General features: G+C 40.9%; 1 long non-coding RNA gene across 1 annotated transcript in view; it reads right to left on the bottom strand.

The window, feature by feature from the left end:
* Positions 1 to 7,786: 7,786 nt before the first annotated feature.
* LOC138924755 (uncharacterized) overlaps positions 7,787 to 20,399 on the bottom strand; it is a 29,399-nt gene continuing 16,786 nt past the window's right edge. The window contains exons 2-3 of the long non-coding RNA XR_011439914.1: positions 8,619 to 8,866; positions 7,787 to 7,940 (exon numbers count right to left, since the gene is read on the bottom strand). This is a non-coding gene — a long non-coding RNA (uncharacterized lncRNA). The remainder of the gene's footprint in view (positions 7,941 to 8,618; positions 8,867 to 20,399) is intronic.

Genomic DNA, 20,399 nt, shown 5'->3' with positions numbered 1-20,399 from the left:
CATCATGGCTAGAAGAGATTCTTTCCCATTAACCAAGGAAAGGTTTGAATGGAGACAAAGCTAGATTTGGTTTGTTATCTTTCTTTTTGAAGAGATCTTAATTATTGACTCTGCGAACAAGACAATTTCCTTGAAAAATGTTCTATTAAGGGGAATGGTGCCTCAGGGAATCCTCACATCGTAATATAATGCCTCTATGAAAGTTACTGCTACTCTTTGAGACAGGACCACAAACTCCGAATCCTCTCTGGCTTTGGGGAAAGGTAGCTGGAAGATGAATGGATGTCCTTGAGCCAACCTAGAGTGATTACTAATTTCTTCCCGGATTCAGCATGAGTTCATGAATGCCTTTATAGCAGGCACTGTTCTAGGCTCTGGGGACACAGTGATCCAAACAGACGAAAATCCCTCCCTCATGGAGTTGATGTTCTAGTGAGGGGAGACAGATGATAAATAAGAAACTATACAGTATGCTAGATGGTGGGACACTCCAGGAAGAAAAAGAAAGTCAGGAATAGGGGTAGGGAGTATAAAGCTTACAATTTTAGGTAGGGAGACAGAAAATGCCTCACGGAAATGTGACATTTGCATAAAGAACTGAAGGAGGTAAGGGAGTGACTCGTATGGCTATCTAAGGTAAGAAAGTTCCGGTATTAAGGACACAGCAAGGAGTCCAGTGTGACAGGAGTAGAGTGAATGATTGGGAGAGAAATTGGAGATGAGGTCACAGATTTGGGGGACCTGTGGATAGGTCACATGGAGCCAGAAGTAGGCCATTGTGAAGACTTTGGTTTTTACTCTGGGTGAGGTGAAAAGTCAATGGAGGGCTATGAGCAGAAGAGTGACATGGTTCTGACTTACATTTTAGAATGATCACGTTTGTGCTGAACGTGAATGAATGAAAACGGGGGCAAAAAAGAAAATAGAACTAGTAGGCCTTTACTTAACCTGGGAACCAAGAAACAACACTAGAAACGACCTCTTAAACAGAAGTGTACCTCCTGATTCACTTTCTCACTGAATTAAAGACACGAAGACCCATTTAAGGTGCCTGTATTGCTTGCTGCAGATCTCTCCTTGCGCTTACATCTCTCCAAGGGGGGCGAGGAAGACATTTGAGCTCCTGACAGAAAAGCAGCTGGTTGCTGGTGAGACTGGGGGAGGACCTGAAGCAGCTCCTTTGTCACTAGAAACCCGACCCTTTTCCGTTTAGTCAGACAATGGCAGCCTTGGCTGGGGAACGTTAGGGAAACCTGCCAAGTTTGCAGTCGGCCTCTCTCAGCCTAGACAACCTTTGAGACATGAGGGTATCTTTTGAATTTGCAGAAATGAGACAGAGCACAAGGGAGAACTAACATTTCTCATTAGTATAACATGCAGACTGTGTCAAAATGCGTTGCTGAATCTATTTTGTTCTAACCGTGAGAAAGCAAGACTTATCCACAAACAGAAGGGAACATATAATTGTGGGGTTTAGAGTTTAGGGAGCTCCAAAACGACTCCTCTAGATAAATTTATCTCTGCTAATCATTGTTTACCTCTGCTGTATTCTTTTATTTTTAATTTTGCTCAGAAGGGAAATGAATTTGTTCCTGGCCATAAAAAATAATACATGTACATGGTTAAAAATTCAAGCTATACAAAAGGGTAAACAATGTTAAACAATATAGACACTAAAGTCTCAATAATATAAACATGTAAAGTCTTCCTAAATTTATCTACATATTTGATACTATCCCAATAAAAATGCTATCAGAATTTTTTTTAAACTAGACAAGGCAATGTTAAAGGAAACGCTGAAAAGTGTGCAAAAATAGTGATGAAAATTCTGAAAAGGAGAAATAACAGGGTAAGATTGGCTCTAGAAGACTAAAATATATTATAAAATTACCTTAATTAAAAGTTTGGCAGTGGCACAAGTATAGACAGATTAGTGGTATACAATAGTATCCAGAAATGGACCCCAATATACAAGGGAATTGAGCATAAGCTAAAGGTAGAATTTCAAGATTGGGGGGGAAGATTACTAATAAGTGGAGTTGGAACATGTAGCTTACTATCTAGAAAAAACATAATTGGATCCCTACCTCATTCCTTACACCAAAACAAATTCCGGACAGATCAAATATTTAGATGTTAAAAATAAGACAGTAAAAGTACTTGAAGAAAACATGGGAGAATTTTAAAAAATAATCTTGGGTGATATTATGGTGTGAATTGTGTTCCCTCAAAATACATATATTGAAGTCCTAACCCCAGTATCTTGGAATGTGACCATTTGGGGAGATAGGGTCTTTGGAAAGGTAATTAAGTTAAAATGAGGTCATAGCAGTGGGCCCTAATCTAATATGACTGTGTCTTTATAAGAAGATGAGATGAAGACACAGTCAAACACAGAGAGAAGACATGTGAAGACACGGGGAGAAGATAACCATCTACAAGTCAAGGAGAGAGGCCTCAGAAGAAACTAACCCTGCTGACACCTTGATCTTGGACTTCTGGCCTCCAGAACTGAGAAAATAAATTTCTATTGTTTATGTCCTGCAGTCTATGGTACTTTCTTATGGCAGACCTAGCAAACTCAAGAGACTAAAATCTTTCTAAACCAGAAATGAAATTCAGAAGCCGTAAAAGAAATGATTGATAAACTTGACTAAATACAATTTAAAATTTCTGCATAGAGATAAAAACAAATAACAACAATAAAAAGCACAGCAAAATTAAAAAGACAACAAGCTGGGAAAAAATATGACAACCAAAGGGTTAATTTCCTTAATTAAAAAAAAAGAGCCCAGGATTGCCAGATCTTTCTTTCCTTCTTTCTTTCTTTCTTCCAATAAAAGCTGGAAATCCAAAATTTTATGTGATATCTCCTGCTGGTTTCACATTGAATAAAATTTAAATTTTAAACACTGTACAGGCCAACAACAACGTATGGGGCTCCTGGTTTAGGATCTTCAGTCTAGACTACCACCACAGGGGGCCTTCCCTTCAAAGTGGGCTGTGAGGCCTTTTTTTTTTTTAAAGATTCGCACCTGAGCTAACAACTGTTGCCAACCTTCTTTCTTTTTTTCTTTTCTGCTTTTTCTCCCCAAATCCCCCCAGTACATAGTTGTATATTTTAGTTGTGGGTCCTTCTAGTTGTGGCGTGTGAGTCCTTTTAAAGATCTCATTGCCACTGAGAAATGCAGAACAAGGATTTCTTCTTAGTCATCAGAATCTCACACACATGCACACACACAGGCGTACCCAACTAATATTAACTTGCAAACACAGTACATTTTGGAGTTACATTATGGAAGAAAACCATTTCCCCATATGCAACACAATATTTACCGACCCTTCCGTGCCCAAATGGGAATAGCTTTACATTTTTGGTGCAGAGCTGTGACAGTCACTTTCTTTACCCGTCATCTTACATGGTAGTACAGAGGCCTACCCGTATAAAAAACAAGAGTCTTTACAGACTTTACAGAGCTGTTGGTTGATTGATGGCTACACTGAGAAGTAGCTTTAAAAGAAAATTCTCTGTACTTCAAGCCAAATCACATTGCCAGGCAGACATCTCCAGAAGGGAGAGAGGAAACGGGAGGATTTATGATCCACTTGCATAAGAACCTCCTCCTATGAGTGGGTGTGAGGTGAAGGTAGGGGTAGTACGCCTGTCTGTGGAAGACCAGGGAGCGAGGTGTGTGTGTAAAAACTTATAATTTAAAATTTGAACTGTGGTTAATCTTGGGTAGTACAATTTGGGATGATTTTGCTTTTCTTCTATTTAATTTTCTATATTTTCTAAATTTTCTACAGTGAGCTTTAATTGCTTATATAAACAGGAGAAAGAACAGTAAATGTTATAAAAGTCATTTTGTATGTTAATTTTATCTTCCTAACTAGACTATATAAACTCTCTGGGGGGGGGGGGGTTCCACATCTTTTTTTTTTATCCTTTACCATACCTGTAATTTAGGGCTCATTGTAGGCACTTAATAAACTCTCGCTGACAGTCATTAATTTGGAGTACTTTTCAGAGTGAGTCCTGATTAAAGTCACCCTGGAAGAAGTCTTGCCCGGGTCAAAATGACCCTTGGGGAACCAACTGGAAAGCAGAATCTGTGGTTGGCCATGCATTATCCTATACTGATTTCATAGGCACATCCTCATGCCCATGGGCGCCCAGCCTCGTAATGCTGGGCTCCGGGACTCTGCACCAGGAGTCTGTTCTTTGGTATTATTTTAAACTTAGGATAGAGCTTACTCGTTTACAAGAGGGTTGCCCTTCACAGGTTTAATGAGTGTGAATATCATCCATCATCTTGAATGGAATTTTATCCAGGAAGCCTTCTTTGGTTTCCTCACCTAGAAGTAATCTTTCCTTCCTCTAAATTTCATTACACGTGATTTCTACTCTCACGTTATCCATCACTTTCTTTTTTTAATTATTTTATTTTATTTTATTTTTGAGGAAGATTAGCCCTGAGCTAACATCTGCTGCCAATCCTCCTCTGTTTGCTGAGGAAGACTGGCCCTGAGCTAACATCCGTGCCCATCTTCCTCTACTTTACATGTGGGATGCCTGCCACAGCATGGCTTGCCAAGCAGTGCCGTGTCTGCACCCGCGACCTGAACTAGCAAACCCTGGGCTGCCAAATCAGAACGTGCACACTTCACCACTGCGCCACTGGGTCGGCCCCTATCCATCACTTTCTAAATTTGTATTACTCACACATCTTATCTCCCTTCCTAGACTATGTGTTTCCTGAATCAGGATCCATTCTTCAGTCACTTTGCTTCTCCTAGTATGAGAGAACAGCTGCCACTGATCAAGCAGTTATTTGTATGCCAAGTTATTTATTTCCACTTCACAAGTGGAAAAACTGAGGGCCAAAAAGATTAATATCTAGTATAGTAGATTAATCTCTAGTATCCAGTATGGTAGGTATCTAGTAGGTCATGCGGCTACTAAGTGATGAAGCCTGGATTCAAACTCAAGTAGTCTGACCTCAGAGTCTATGCTCTTTATTACTGGGCCCCATAATGCTTCCTGCACATTGTGGGCAGTAAATACTTATTAAATGAATTCATTCATCAGTTAGCTAATTAGTAAGACAACAAAATGTTGGTCAGCTGTTAGGAGACCCAGTTTCAGATACCTCCTCTGACCTATAGCATTAGAAAAGCCAAGGCTGTAAAGGATTTAGGAGTAAAATCAGGGGATATTCAGCGGTAAGATCTGCCTCCAGACCACTGTCAAACCAAGTTCTACCAATACTAACATTAGTAACATTAGAGTTAACCTAGGACACTGCTTCACAATCCTATGCAAACCCAGTGAGACTGATAGAACTTCTTAAAGAGGAGAGGTTACACATTTCGAATAACTAAATTACATAACTCTCTGAACGTTGGTGTTGTGTGCATTAGGGGAAAAAGGCAGATATACACCTTCTAGGGTTACTATAAGGTTTAATGAGATTATGTGAAGTACCCAGCACAGTACTTGGTACATAGTAGAAACTCTATGCATATAAGCACTACCCTCCACTCCACCTGCATTTCCCACTTCGCAGCTAAGCTGAAAGAAGGCGCAAAGCCAAAGGAGAGATGAATGGATGACAGCTGGCAATGAGAGATGTTAGTCAAATTCCACAGGATTAAGTAGTTGTGAATCAGAGGTGTCAAGGTCCACTCCCAAGATTCCAAATAGCAGCTCTTAGTCTTGCAAGAAAATTTAGCCAGGAGAAGGATAAGTGAGAGGCCTACTAGAAGACAGAGGAAGTCGTTATTCCCAGCAGAAGGGGAAATTAGTTCTTGGGATTCCCTCACTGTAATGACTGACTGTTTTGTCGGCCAGGATTGGATTAACCTAAGGGTATTCAGAGATCTATGTATCTCACTGGGTCATCTGTATTTTACTGAGGAATAGGAAGATTAACTGCAGGCACCAGACTGGTCGTCCCACTTAACGTAACCCTGGAAAGTTCCTCTCGCATTCCAGAAACTACTCAGTCTCCTGCCTCTGTGAAGTTTGCCTATCTGTCTGGCAAAAGACAGTTCAGGTCGTGTTTTTCACAAGCAATAGAAAAAGCCAGTTTCAACAAAGCTAGGAGTTTGTCCTAAGAATCTGGAGTTACTTAAGAGATATTTCAACAACCTGTGTCTTCAGTAAGGCTCCCCGGAAACAGATGCCTAAACAGAGAGATGCATGCCGGGTGCTGTGGTTTTTTGTTTTGTTTTGGTGGGGGGTGCTCTAAGAAACAACACCTGTAGGGGGAGTAAGGGAAACAGACTTGGGCAGAGGAAGAAGTTGAACTTTGATGCCATTGTATTCAGCTAAGCCTACAGGGTGCTGGATATCAGTGTAAAATGGTCTCCGTAAAAGGAGCTGGGGGCCTTTGTATCCCTATGAGCAGTCATCTGATGCTGATTGCCCCAGGGAGGGGTGTAACCTTGTGTAAGGCAGCTCCCTAGCTGAGGGCCGTCCAGAGGGGCACTCAGCTGTGAATCACCCACGGCTAACGCTGCAGCTGCAGAATCAGGGTATCCACCAGAACCTGCTGCGCAGCTGTGAGTCATATTTAAAGCTCAAAATCTAGGCGAAATTTTGAATTGTCATGATTTTCAGAGAGCAGTAAAGGAGCAAAAAATAAAGAGAATGTCATCTAGGAGTTAAGAGTCAGAAAGGGGAGGAGAAAGGGACATATCGTAATTAGCAACTTTCTGTAGTGCAGAGGGGCTGAACGAGGTTGGATGACTCTCAGCCATCTCTGTGGTTGGTGGAGAAATCTGTACATTTCTCCTTGACTATAGAAGTTAGGGAAGTAGAACAAATGGACTGCTACACCTGGAAACCTAAGCCAGCAGCCTGGAATTACAGGCATTGCACACAGTAGGTGCTCAATAAATGTCTTTTTAAGTGGAATTGCATTTCATTGGTTTGGGGTTGCTGATTGAGGGATCCTTTGGCTTTCTTTGCAGAAAGTGAGGGAAGTTTTCCTGTAGGATACACTCACAAATATGCCTACCTTGATTTAATCCTACAGGGGTCTAAAAGTCTTATTCGTAAAATTTGTCAAGCCCTTGGAAGAAGAGGTAAGACAATGAGGGTTTATTAGACCTTGGCAAAAAACAAAACAAAACAAAAAAACAACCAAACAAATAACATCATCCACCCAGTGGTTCCCTCTGTGGCTTATACTCCCCCTTATATTCTCCATAGCATTTTCCTTGTGTGTATCACTTAACACCTGTCTTACATTAAAGGGCTTTCTGTTTTGTTTGCTTTTAGAGTTGGTGTCTGCTTTTCCATCAACTTGTAAATTCCTGGAGAGGAGGACCTCAAGACATTCTCCCTTGTTTTCTTCACAGTCAGGGGTGATATTGAAGATAGTTAACACCCAGTGCAGCACAGGCACCAACCAACTCAAATGGACGCTGGTCTTAGGCAATTCGTATGGCTATACTAGTGGATACAGCTGAATATTTGTTCTGCACACGGAAGGCATCCAATAAAAGATCGTTGGATTGAATTTCATTGGTTTGGTCATCATGGCCTTGCCACCTTTGTTCCAGATAAATGGATCTGTATGAGAGAAGCAGCTCTGGCACATGCACACTTGCGGATGCCGTTCATCTGCTTTTCTCCTGGGACTACCAGGAAATAAATTAGCTATCAGATCAGAGCAAACCAAAATTTAAAAGATCATAAATGAAAAATGAATGTGTTGTTATTTGACTTTTTTGTATCGTTATTCATAGATTTTCTTAAAGTAATAATCAGAGAACATCATCAACTAAAATATGTTTATAACCCAAGTCAGTGACGAACTTGGTAAACACGGCAGAATTACGCCCTCTCTTAATTAGCCTTTGGGGAGACACCAAGTTTTGAACCGCTGCTTGTAGCTCTGGGAATCTTCTAAGAAGCAGGAGTAGATTAACCTCTAGAAGAGAAATATGCCAAAAGCTGATTTTCACATATGACTTGGTGAGTCTTAAACAGAAACAGGCTAACATGCCAAATATGACCAGCTGAGAAGTATCAACATCAAAGGCAGAAATCATAAACTATTTGACACAAACATATTAAAAAGTTTTACATCAAGAAATTATAAAAAACAAAATTTAAGACAGGTGACAAATTTTAAAATATTGCTGCATATGTGACAGAGCTGATATCATTAATATATGAGAAATTCTTACAGATCAGTAAGAAAAAAATGCCTCAGTAGAAAAATGACCAAAGGATAAGCAAGTCACAAAACAAAAAATAAAAAAGGCTGATAAACATTTAGTGTCTAGAATAGTGCCTGTCACATAGTTGGCAATTAGTAAATATCCACTGTATGAATGAACGTCTGTGAAAAAATGTTTGACTTCAGGACTAACCAAAGAATCCCTAATTAAAATAACAGTGAAATATTATTTTCACCTGTCAGCTTTGCAACAATGACAAAAAATAATACCCAGTGTTGGTAATGGGGAGGGGAAATGTGCCACTGTTGATGGGAGGGTAAAGTGGTATTAAACTTTTCGGTGGGAAAGTCGACAATATGAAAAAAGCTTTGTCTAAAACCTTTGACACAGCAATTTCTAGGAAGTTATTCCAAGAAAATACTTACAAATGCCCAAACCTGTGTGTACAATGGTAAGGTAGACAATATGCATTTTTTGCTGTTGTCTGTTGGGGCAACCTGTGTAACGTGCCCTCCAGGCCTTAGTGGTGGTACACAGATGCAGGATACATCCAAGTCAGGCCATTCGTTCCAGAAAAGTAGCCAAGTTGGAGACGGGAAAGGAGTTCTTTCTTTATCTTCAGAATGCCGGCTGTCAGGGCAGGCTCTAGAGTTGGCGGTGGCCATGTCCTCCACTAGAATGTGGCCAACATAAAGAAGTAGAAATGAGATGGAAAGACAGAGGGAGAGAGAAAGAGAAAGACTTCTGGTGTAATTTGACTCAACAGATCCAGTCAATCCTGAGGCAAGTATACTTTCTTCTTTTCTGTGTTTGGATTATGTTAATTAATTCTTTTTTTTTTTTTGAGCTGACATCTGCTGCCAATCCTCCTCTTTTTGCTGAGGAAGACTGGCCCTGAGCTAACATTCATACCCATCTTCCTCTACTTTATATGTGGGACCCCTGCCACAGCGTGGCTTGATAAGCAGTGTGTAGGTCCATGCTGGGGATCTGATCAGGCAAATCCCAGGCCACCCAAGTGGAGCGCACAATCTTAATCTCTATGCCTCTGGGCCAGCCCCTCATTCTACCTTTTTGCTAAACATAGCATGAGCTTGGACTTCTACCTCCTATCAAATGGAATAATAGGGACAATATTTACCCTCCCACCTGAAACAACTAAAAACCTAGACAAAATTTTTTTTTTTTTTTTAAAGATTTTATTTTTTCCTTTTCCTCCCCAAAGCCCCCCAGTACATAGTTGTGTATTCTTCGTTGTGGGTTCTTCTAGTTGTGGCATGTGGGACACTGCCTCAGCGTGGTCTGATGAGCAGTGCCATGTCCGCGCCCAGGATTTGAACTAAGGAAACACTGGGCCGCCTGCAGCGGAGCGCGCGAACTTAACCACTCAGCCACCGGGCCAGCCCCATAGACAAAATATTTTTTAAAAATAACCATTTTGGGAGCTAGCCTGGTGGCATAGTGGTTAAGTTCTTGTACTCCACTTTGGCGGCCCAGGGTTCATGAGTTTGGATCCTGGGTGTGGACCTAGCACCACTTGTCGAGCCACACTGTGGTGGTGTCCCACATAAAACAGAGGAAGATTGGCAGAGATGTTAGCTCAGCAACAATCTTCCTCAGGCAAAAAGAAAAAGACTGGCAACAGATGTTAGCTCAGAGCCAATCTTCCTCACAAAAAAACAAAAAACAAACAAAGAAAAACTGTTTTCAAGGCCCTGGACATCAGGCCATGAAAAACAATGATCCCCAAGAGATGGGAAACAAATGAGGTAAGCCCTGTGATTGCTCAGTTTGCTGCCCTGAGAGAATTTCCGGATGGTGGCACAGAAAGGTGGAATTTAGGTAGAACCTGGCAGATTCCTTGAGGTGAGGAGATGGAGCTGAGAGTCCAGGGAGACCAAGACAGCTAGAGTTTGCAAGGTCGAATACCATAAAGGAGAGCCCTACACACAGAGAGAAAAACGACTGACAACAACAAGAGAAATTGAGAGACATTTAGAGGGTCCACCTCAAGTATTCAGCAAAATACTCACCAGCACATGAACGTGAGAAAACTGTTCAAGGCAAGGGAAGGAACCACCTGGAAGTATTGTGGGAGCGGTATGTGAGCAGAACTCACACAGGAACAGGATAGTGCCTGTCCCCACCAGCCGGACTGGAAATCTCATTCACAGGGCGTGAAATAAAGTACTTAGAAGGGTCCTGCCTCAGTTGTAGAACGAAATCGGCCCTAGACTACATGCTGCTCTGGTTCTGCCTAAAAGATTCTTAAAGCAAGACTTGATCAAACTGTTTCCAAATAACTGTGGCCCAGAATAAACTCAAGAATATTTATGGGACTACAAAAATATCCAGCTCTCAACAAGGTAAATTCACAACGAAAGGCATTAATAAAAAATTACTGGCATACAAAGAAACAGGAAAATGTGACCCATAATGAGGAAGCAGTTAATCCAACTGAGGGGCCGGCCCCATGGCCCAGTGGTTAAGCTCCCAAGCTCTGCTTTGGCGGCCCGGGTTTTGGCGGTTCGGATCCTGGGCATGGACATGGCACCGCTCATCAGGCCATGCTGAGGTGGCATCCCGCATGCCACAACTAGAAGGACCCACAACTAAAAATATACAACTATGTGCCGGGGTACTTTGAGGAGAAAGAAAAAAAAAGATTGGCAACAGATGTTAGCTCAGGTACCAATCTTTAAAAAAAAAAATTAATCAAACTGACCCAGAACTGATGCAGATATTAGAATTAGCAGGCAAGGACATTAGAATAGTTATAACTCTTCCGTAGGTTCAAAAGGCTAGAGGAAAGATTGAATATGTTAAGTAGAGACATGGAAGATATTTTAAACTACCCAAATTGAACTTTTAGAAATGAAAATGTCCAAGATGATGACTATACTGGATGAGATTAGTGGCAGTTTATCCATAATATTTTCAGAGTTCAGCCATGTTGTAGCATATATTAGTACTCCATTCTTTTTTATGCTTGAATAATATTCCATTGTATGGATATACTACATTTCATTTATCCATTCATTAGTTAATGGACATTTGGGTTGTTCCTACTTTTTGGCTATTATGAATAATGTTGCTATGAACATTCATGTACAAGTTTTTGTGTGGACATATGTTTTATTTCTCTTGGGCATGTACCTTGGAGTGGAATTTTTCTAAGCTTCTTTATCCTCTTATCTCCAGTTATCAAACATAAATAACCTAATTCCAGCTGGAATGGCATAGTAACTCTGTGTAGAACCTTTGAGAAAGTGCCAGGTTGTTTTCCAAAGCAGCTCTACCCCTTTACATTCCTGCTAATGGTGAAGTCCAAAATATCTATTTTTTGCTGTACAGTTTGTGCATTTGGTCTCATACCTAAGAAAACTTTGCCTAACTAAAGCTCACAAAGATTCACTCCTACGTTTCTTCTAAGTGTTTCGTAGGTTTAGCTCTTAAATTTGGGTGCATGATTCAGTTTGAGTCAATTTTTGTGTATAGTATAAAGTGGGTATTCAATTTCCTTCTTTGGCCTGTGGCTATGCAGTTATCTCAGCACCATTTGTTGAAAAGACTATTCTTCCCCACTGAGTGGTCTTGGCATTCTTGTTGAAAGCCAACTGATCCTAAATGTGAGGGATTATTTCTGGGCTCTCAATTCTATTCCACCGATCCGTATGTTTATCTGTATGCCAATACCACTCCATCTTGATTATTGTTGTTTCGTAGTGTGCTTTTGAAATCAGGCAGTGTGAGTGCTTTAACTTTGCTCCTCTTCTTCAAGATTGTATTTGCTATTCCCTTGAAATTCCATACAAATTTTAGGATCAGCTTGTTGATTTTTGCACAGCAGCCAGCTGGGATTATGACAAGGATTGCGGCGAATGTGCAGTTTGACCGGAGAGGATTGCCATCATAACAATATGAAGGCTTCCAATCAACGAACATACGATGTCTTTCTGTTTACTTAGGTCTTCCTTAATTTCTTTCCACAACGCTTTGCAATTTTTAGAGCATAAGTTTTACACTTCTTTTGCTAAATTTATTCCTAATTATTATTATTATTTTTTAAAAGATTGGCACCTGAGCTAACAACTGTTGTCAATCTTTTTTTTTCCTGCTTTTTCTCCCCAAATAACCCCAGTACATAGTTTATATTTTTTAGTTGTGGGTCCTTCTAGTTGTGTTATCTTATTTTTGATGTTATCGTAAATGGAATTGTTTTCTGAATTTCATTTTGTGTTTTCATTGCTACTGTTCAGAACTACAGTTGATTTTTGTATATTGATTTTGTATCCTGTAAACTTGCTGAACTTGATACTAGTTCTAATAGTTTTTCAGTAGGTTCCTTAGGATTTTCTATATACAAGATCATGTCATCTGCAGATAGACATAGTTTCACTTCTTCCTTTTTAATCCATCCTTGTTTAATTGCCCTGGCTTGAACCTCCAGTACAATGTTGAACAGAACTGGCGAGAGCAGACATTTTTGTCTTGTTCTAGATCTTGGAAACATTCAGTCTCTCTCCATTAAGTATGATGGAAGCTGTGGGTTTGCCTTATGTTTATGTTTTTAAATTAAACATTTTGCTAAATTCATTCTAGTCTTTCACCAATATTTTACAGATAGTGTTGAAATTTACTAATCTCTCAATCACCTATTGAGTGTTCAGAATGAACAGAGCTAGTTTTTTGTTTGGTTTTGTTTTTGTCTTTGTTTTAGTGGCAGAAACAGGAAAGAGATTTCTTTCTTTTTCATATAAATGAACTCTGGGGTGGCCGGTCCATAACTGACCATGGATTGTCCACCATGGAAGTTCACACGTTATTTGTCTTTTTGCTCCAACATCTTAGTATGTGGTTTCCGTCTTCAAGGCTTGAAATAGCAGAACCTATACTTAACATATTATTGTGTGGATACAAAATCAAGTCATTTACGTGAAAAATAATTGATCCTGATAAAAATAATTTAATGAATTAAAAATAAATGTGGATAAACTGGAATTGGTATACAGAGGTATATTTAAAAAATTGATCAAGAGGGGCTGGCCCTGTGGCCGAGTGGTTAAGTTCGTGCACTCTGCTGCAGGCGGCCCAGTGTTTCGTTGGTTCGAATCCTGGGCGCGGACATGGCACTGCTCATCAAACCACGCTGAGGCAGCATCCCACATGCCACAACTAGAAGGACCCACAACGAAGAATATACAACTATGTACCGGGGGGCTTTGGGGAGAAAAAGGAAAAAAATAAAATCTTTAAAAAAAAAAATTGATCAAGAAATTAAAATGTCTATTGCATTTTGCTCTGAAAAACACTTTCTCCACAAAAATTTAAGTGTTGGTATATTTCTTTTCTTTTTATTGAGGTCACATTGGTTTATAACATTATATAAATTTCAAGTGTACATCATTACATTTCTACTTCTGTATAGACTGTATTGTGTTCACTACCAAAAGTCCAGTTTCCACCCATTAGAGTACCCATGTGCCCCTTTACCCCTTTTGCTCTCCTCCAACCCCCTGTCCTTCTGGTAACTACCAATCTATTCTCTGTATCTATGAGTTTGTTTGTTTGCTTATCTTTCACATATGTGTGAAGTCATATGGTAATTGTCTTCCTCCAGCTGACTTATTTCACTTAGCATAATATCCTTGAGGTCCATCCAATTTGTTGCAAATGGCAAGATTTCCTCTTTTATATGGCTGAGTAGTATCCCACTGTATATATGGACCACATCTTCTTTATCCATTCATCCGTTGATGGACACTTAGGCTGCTTTTAAGTCTTGGCTATTGTGAATAATGCTGCAGTGAACACGAGGGTACATAGATCTTTTCAATTAGTGTTTTTGCATTCTTTGGATAAATACCCAGAAGTAGAATAGCTGGATCACATGGTATTTCTGTTGGTAATTGTTTTGTGTGTATGTGAGGAAGATTGGCCCTGAGCTAACATCTGTTGCCAATCTTCCTCTTTTTGCTTGAGGAAGATTGTCCCTAAGCTAACGTCTGTGCCAATCTTCCTCTATTTTGTATGTGGGACACTGCCACAGCATGGTTTGATGAGTGGTGTATAGGTCTGCACCTGGGATCCCAACCCGCAAACTCCAGGCCACTAAAGTGGAGCATGCAAACTTAACCACTAAGCTACCAGGCCAGCCCTTCCATTTTTAGTTTTTTGAGGACTCTCCATACTGTTTTCCATAATGGCTGCACCAATTTCATGCCTATCAGCAGTGTATAAGGGTTCCTTTTTCTCCACGTCCTTTCCAACACTCGTTATTTTTTGCCTTTTTTTTTTTGAGGAAGATTAGCCCTGAGCTAACTGCTGCGAATCCTCCTCTTTTTGCTGAGGACGGCTGGCCCTAAGCTAACATCCGTGCCCATCTTCCTCTGCTTTATACACGGGATTCCTGCCACAGCATGGCTTGCCAAGCGGTGCCATGTCTGCACCCAGGATCTGAACTGGTGAACCCCAGGCTGCCGAAACAGAACGTGCACACTTAACTGCTGCACTACTGGGCTGGCCCCTATTTTTTGTCTTTTTAATAATAACTATTCTGTTGGGTATGAGGTGATATCTCATTGTAGTTTTGATTTGCATTTCCTTAATAATTAGTGAATTCAGCTATTTTGAACATCTTTTCATGTGCCTGTTGTCTATCTGTATACCTTCTTTGAAAAATGTCTGTTCATACCCTCTACCCATTTTTTGATCAGGTTTTGTTTTCTGATTGTTCTATATTTCCACTGTTTCTTTTTCCTTGTGTTTCTGTCTGCCATTTCAGTTTGGTGGTTTTCTGTGATGTGTTTCCCAGTGTCCTCTTTTTTATGTTTTGTGACTCTGCTCTGAATTTTTATTTTGTGGTTACCATGGGGTTGTATAAAAGATCTCATAGATTAGATAGCCCTTTTTCTGCTGATAGCATCTTGTCTCCATTTGCCTGTGCAGCTTCCATCCTTTTTCTCTTCCGTGTCTATATTTTTGTTGTCACAAATTATCCCCTTTTGTATTGGGAGTTTGTTACCAAATTGAAGTTTTTATAGTTATTTTAATGCTTTCTTTCCCTTTAGCCTTTATGTTATAATTGTTTTCTAACCTATTTTGATATAGAGTTGCCATCTTCCGATTCTGTTTGTATGTTTATCACCTTGCTCAAAGCTTTGTATACCTCTGCCTGTTGCTCCCAGGAAGGCTCCTTTCAACATTTCTTGTAAGGCAGGTCTAGTGACAGTGAACTCCCTCAGCTTTTCTTTGTCTGGGAAAGCTTTTATTTCTCCTTCATATGCGAAGGATAATTTCGCTGGATAGAGGATTCTTGGCTGACAGTTTTTAATCTTTCAATATTTTGAACATATCATTCCACTTTCTCCTGGCCTGTAGAGTTTCTGCTGAGAAATCTACTGATAGCCTAATGGGGGTTCCCTTGCAAGTTATTATTTTCTTCTTTCTGGCTGCCCTTAATAGTCTTTCTTTGTCATTGACTTTTGACAGTTTTAAGATAATGTGCCTTGAAGATCTTTTGCGGTAAGATAATTAGGTGTTCTATTCGCTTTATGTACTTGTATATCCAGTTCTTCCCCCAAGTTTGGGAAGTTCCCAGTTATTATTTCTTTAAATAAGCTCTCTGCTCCCTTCTCCCTCTCTTCTCCTTCTGGGATACCTGTTATCCTTATGCTACTTTTCCTAATAGAATTTCTCTATTTTTTAAAATTTTAGTTCTGTCTCTGCTTCCACCTGAATCATTTCTAGGTTTCTATCTTCAAGCTCACTAATTCTTTCTTCCATATGGTTTGCTCTACTTACAATGCTTTCTTCTTTATTCTTCATCTCATTTATTGTGTTCTTCAGCTCCAGAATTTCTGTTTGTTTCAATCTCTTTAGTGAAGTGCTCCTCCTGATCATTATTTTATTCCTGAGCTCACTGAACTGTCTTTTCGAGTTTTCTTGTAACTCGTTAAGTTTCTTCATGACAGCTATTTTGAATTGTCTATCAATTCGATCAGTCTGCCATGACTTCAAGTTAGGTTTCTGGAGAGTTGTCATTTTCTTTTTGTGATAATGTGTTACTGTAGTTCTTCATGGTGCTTGATGAGTTGTTCCTCTGCTGGTGCATTTGTGGTAGCAAACACTTTTCCTCTTTGGGTAAGGCTTTGTTTACTTTGATTCTGAGCTGCTTCTGATTGTATTTGAGATCCTGCCTTTCCACCCTCCACTGCCTCTGCTGGAGGTGTTGTCATTGTGCTGCTTGTGCCTCTGAGGTGGCTGGTGCCTTGCTGTAAGTTGCCAAAGTCACAGGTGTCACCACCAGGGCCACCAGGCTGGTGAGCACCTCTGCTGCTTCCAGAGTCACCTGGGATGTGGAGTGCCCCAACTTAGTGGGAGGGGAGAAAATGGGATGGAAGCCAGGGTCACAGGTACCTCTGCTACATCTGGGTTTGTTGAGTCTGCAGGTGCTGCTGCTATAGGTGGGGGAGCCGAAGTTGTGGGTGCCAAGGTAGCTAAGGGGGACCAGGGTCATGGGCTCTGCTCTCGCTGTTACCTAAGCTCTCCATGGGTTCTTCATGGGCTCAGGGCTCTCTTGTGCTGCTGCTTCCAGGCCATCTGGGTATGTTGGCAATGCTGCTGCCGGGGGCACTGGGTTCAAGGATGTCACTGTGCTTCCAGGTAGGCTGGTGTCATGAATGACACCACCACCACCATGAGAGGAAGGGTACCTGGGTTGCCAGTGCCAGGGTTCCTGAAGCCTCTGGTCTCTGCCACTTGTGTGGTTCCTGGAAACTCAGGTCCTTGACACCCCTGCTGCTGCCAGGGGCCCAAGGTCTTTTATAAAGCCCCCATTGCTGGCAAGGCTAATGTCAGGGTTGCCATGGCTGGAGGCTGAGTTGCAGGCAGTGTAGTTCGTGAAGCCTCAGGTCATAGGCCCCACCCATCACTGCAGGGAGAGGGGGATGGCCTGAGCCCTGAGTGCTGCTGTAGTTCCTGCAGCCTCTAGTCTCCAGCACCTGTATGATTCCTGGAAGCTCAGGTCACTGGCACTGCTGCTGCCGCCAGGGGTATTGATGTCTTGGATGAAGCTCCCACTGCTGGAAGGGCCAGGGTCAAAGGTACCACCACCGGGGCAGGGGGGGAAAGGGGCTTGGTTACAGATATCATCGAGGTTCCCAGAGCCTCCAGTCATGGCCTGCAGTGATTCCTGGCATCTCTGGGAGCTTGGGCTGCCTCAATTCCTGGGGCCTCCATTCATGGGCATTACTTCAGTTCCTGAGCTCTCTGGTTGCAAGCAAAGCTGCAGTTCCCAGAACCTCCAGTCTCGTGAGCTGTTGCCACTGCTCCCCTGGTTCTACCACCCACCTTCAGAGGTATAGATGTATGGATCTCTCAGGTTGTCTGGTGTGCTGTGCAGAGTCCTTTGTTGGTCTGTGGATGTTTTCCTGGTTATAACTTAGAGAGGAGAGGCAAAGGGAGCAAGTCACTCCGCCATGATGCTGGCCTCACTGTTCTGAATGGAGCTGGTTCTATCCTCTGAACGTGATGCACAAACACCTGAACCAACTACAAGTTTGTCTCCATTTCATGCTGGCAGCAACAAAGAAAAAAGATATGCTGGCCATAACATTAACCTTCTGCAAGGGTATATTAAGCTTAATGCAAATTTGGTGGAGACATAGTATAATTTTTATAATCCTTTCAACGGCTATCTGGATGGTCACAACGCCTTGCACCCAGTAGGCTCTCAACAAATATGTGATATATTGTTGTGGATTAATTGATAATGGAAGACAGGATAACATGGAAAAATAAAATCTAAAGATAATCCAAAATTCAAATTTTAGCCAGAAATTTTTATCCCAGCATCCCTCTCCCTCAATTTTTTCCCTAAGCTTCTTTACCTTTTTGTCTCTGCTATCAAATATATAAGTAGCCTAAAAGATAGGCAGGCTGAGAAGAGAGGAGAAAGGTATGAATATTCCACAGTCTAATTTGAACCTGAATTATGAAAAGGAGTTGGTATATAATTGATTTTATGACAAATCCTTATAATAAGGAAAATTAATTCCCCATTGGGACCAGAAAGGCTTTTTCACTTAACAAACATTGGCCAGTTTAAAAAGTAATATTGTAGGGGCCAGTCCCATGGCATAGAGGTTAAATTCTGTGTGCTCCACTTTAGCAGCCTGGGTTTGCAGGTTCAGATCCCAGGCATGGACTTACATCACTCATCAGCCATGCTGTGGTTGCAACCCACATATAAAATAGAGGAAGGCTGGCATGGATGTTAGCTCAGGGCGAATCTTCCTTAAGTAAAAAAAGAGGAAGATTGGGGCTGGCCCCGTGGCCGAGTGGTTAAGTTTGCGTCCTCTGCTTCGGCGGCCCAGGGTTTCACCAGTTCGAATCCTGGGTGTGGACATGGCACCACTCGTCAGGCCATGCTGAGGCGGCATCCCACATGCCACAACTGGAAGGACCCACAGCTAAAAATGCACAACTATGTACCAGGGGGCTTTGGGGAGAAAAAGGAAAAATAAAATCTTAAAAAAATAATAAATAAAATGAAATAGAATAAATGTTCTATAAATCATTTTTTTAAAAAAGAGGAAGATTGGCCACAGATGTTACCTTGGGGCAAATCTTACACAGCAAAAAAAAAAAAAGGTAATATTGTAGATTTAACATGCCCGTCTAGTAGAAGAATGTAGAATCTTGGAACAAATAATTGTTTTCTTAGGGCATAGTTTCTTTGCCTATTTTTATTTATTTTTATTTATTTATTTTTTGCTGAGGAAGATTGGCCCTGAGCTAACATCTGTGCCAATCTTCCTCCATTTTGTATGTGGGATGCCCCCACAGCATGGCTTGATGAGCAGTGAGTAGGTCTGCACCCAGGATCCAAACCTGTGAACCCTAGACTGCTGAAGCAGAGTACTCGAACTTAACCACTATGCCACCAGGACAGCCCCTCTTTGTCTACTATTTTTTTTCTGAGGAAGATTAGCCCTGAGCTAACTACTGCCAGTCCTCTCTTTTTGCTGAGGAAGCCTGGCCCTGAGCTAACATCTGTGCCCATCCTTCTCTACTTTATATGTGGGACGCCTACCACAGCATGGCGTGCCAAGCGGTGCCATGTCCACATGTAAAATGGAGGAAGATGGGCCCAGATGTTAGGTCAGGGCTAATCTTCCTCAAGCAATAAAAGAGGAAGATTGGTAACAGATGTTAGCTCAGGGCAAATCTTCCTCAGAAAAAAAAAATCTTCATTTGCATAGCCCATTAAGGGAGTTCAAGAATTGTCTAGTGTCTACCCATAGACCCCAGTTATGAAATAGTATTAATGGAGCATAATAGGTCTACCACTTTCCTTAACTGAATATTTGATAAAGTCTAAGGTTTCTTTTATCCCAGGTTTGTTCATTTGCGTATATAGCTTGTTAATTTTGGCAAATGGTGGCCTGCCTGCCTCCCCTCTTCCCTTCTTCTCTCCCTCCCTTCCTTCCTTCCTGCCTTCCTTCCTTTTTCGTTGTTGTTAAGAAATATCTCCAAAGCTTACTTGTGCAGATGATTATTTAAACGTAAGTTTAGAACTGTTATATTTACCTCCCTAAAATTTTATTTTAATCATTTTGGCTCATTATCCAAGCCTGTTAAGATCTTTTAAAAGCTTGATTTGATACTCAATCAGCAATCCCTCCAAGACTCATGTCATCTGAAAACTCAGTGGTTTTCTTTTAATGTTTGCTGAAGATGTCGATTAAAATGTTGAATGGCACAGGTCAAGGACAGAGTTCTGTGGCATTTGCCAGAGACCCTCCCTCCAACATAACAGCCATGTTATTGTGCTGTCTTTCAGCTCACATTTCTCCATCTTGTCCATAAAAATAACCGAAGGGACTTTGTAATAAGTCTCGAAAAAATAAAGACACTATGTCTTATGACATTTCCTTGATTTACCAAGTTAGAACTCTTATCAGAAAAGGAAATGAGGATTATTACAAGGAAATAGTTTTAGGGTTGATAGATATTTATTGTTTTATGTAACAGTTGCACTCCTAAGAAGATTTGTGCAAATAATAACGTATGAATAATAACTAACACTTACACAGAGCTTACTAACAGTCAAGGACTGTTCTAAATTTCTTATATCCACTTATTTATTTAACCTGAGAACCCTATGAGGTGATATTATCCCCATTTTACAGATAAGGAAAGAA

The sequence above is a fragment of the Equus caballus genome, chromosome 6 (assembly GCF_041296265.1).
Source record: "Equus caballus isolate H_3958 breed thoroughbred chromosome 6, TB-T2T, whole genome shotgun sequence".
Taxonomy (NCBI): Eukaryota; Metazoa; Chordata; class Mammalia; order Perissodactyla; family Equidae; genus Equus; species Equus caballus.
Note: the sequence above shows the minus strand (reverse complement) of the source record. Positions and strands in the feature narration are given on the sequence as shown.